We start from the raw sequence: 960 nt of genomic DNA, 5'->3' as shown, positions 1-960 counted from the left end.
TTCAATAAGTGACAAGACTACAACAAATTCTTCTAATGACTAATCACTGGACTGGACACTGTCAGCACTAATAATACAGAAAGGTCCCTGCTCTTAAGAAACTCAACAGTTCCTAGGTCCATGCACAATCCTTCATTTGATTCAACTTTTTAGTTTTTTTTCTATATCAAACAGGTGGGGAAAGTTCAAAAGGAAACAATGACGTTTTACAAAACACTAAATTTATAAACAATATAATCTAGTATGTATCAAAGTTTCAAACAAATAATTTTGAATCTCAACTGAGAAATCCTAATATTCAAATAAATTAAAAAGTAAGAAATGATTTTAGTCCAAAGTGAAAATGCAGTAAACACCTATTTTGGTGGATCTGTAGTGATGTCATATTTGTCCCTGAGAAGCTTCAACTGTTCCTCCTTCTTTTTGGTGTCCATTTTCTGAAATGCTCTATTAGTGTTATAGTATAAAACCACAAGGTTCTGTTACAAACACTGAATCCTGAGAGGTGATCACATGCATTCTTGGCATCAAAGATAACTTCACAGACCGCATAGGCTGTTCCTCTAGTTTTAGGTATATTCCCCTCTAATTTGACAAATAGGTCCATATTTCCCAAATATACATTTCTTCAGCTGTGGTTTTGTATGGTAAATTTCTTACATATAAAATCCAATTTATTCATGTGGAAGTCAAATACTCGCCCTCTTAGCCTCTTGCATCACCATCTTGGAGGGCTGATGAGGTTACCGCAGCAAATAGAGAATTCTTCCAGACACCTCCGGAGCTTGTTCACCTTTGAGAGCAACATAACGTCTGTGGCAGCATATTAACCTAAAAAATATTTTTGAAAAATAGTAAATAATGAATCTTTCCAATCTGAATGAACTTGCACAACACAAGCCTGAATATATATATATATATATATATTATATATATATTTTACATATATATATATAAAAT

General features: G+C 32.9%; 1 pseudogene across 1 annotated transcript; it reads right to left on the bottom strand.

Moving 5' to 3' along the window:
* Positions 1 to 311: 311 nt before the first annotated feature.
* LOC306670257 (splicing factor 3B subunit 6-like) lies at positions 312 to 725 on the bottom strand (annotated as a pseudogene). Its single transcript has one exon. The product of its transcript is annotated as a splicing factor 3B subunit 6-like (transcript).
* Positions 726 to 960: the final 235 nt, after the last annotated feature.

Source organism: Sciurus vulgaris (genome assembly GCF_902686455.1).
Source record: "Sciurus vulgaris genome assembly, chromosome: 10".
In the NCBI taxonomy this organism is placed as follows: domain Eukaryota; kingdom Metazoa; phylum Chordata; class Mammalia; order Rodentia; family Sciuridae; genus Sciurus; species Sciurus vulgaris.
The sequence above is the reverse complement of the archived record's forward strand: the minus strand, read 5'-3'. Positions and strand labels throughout refer to the sequence as shown.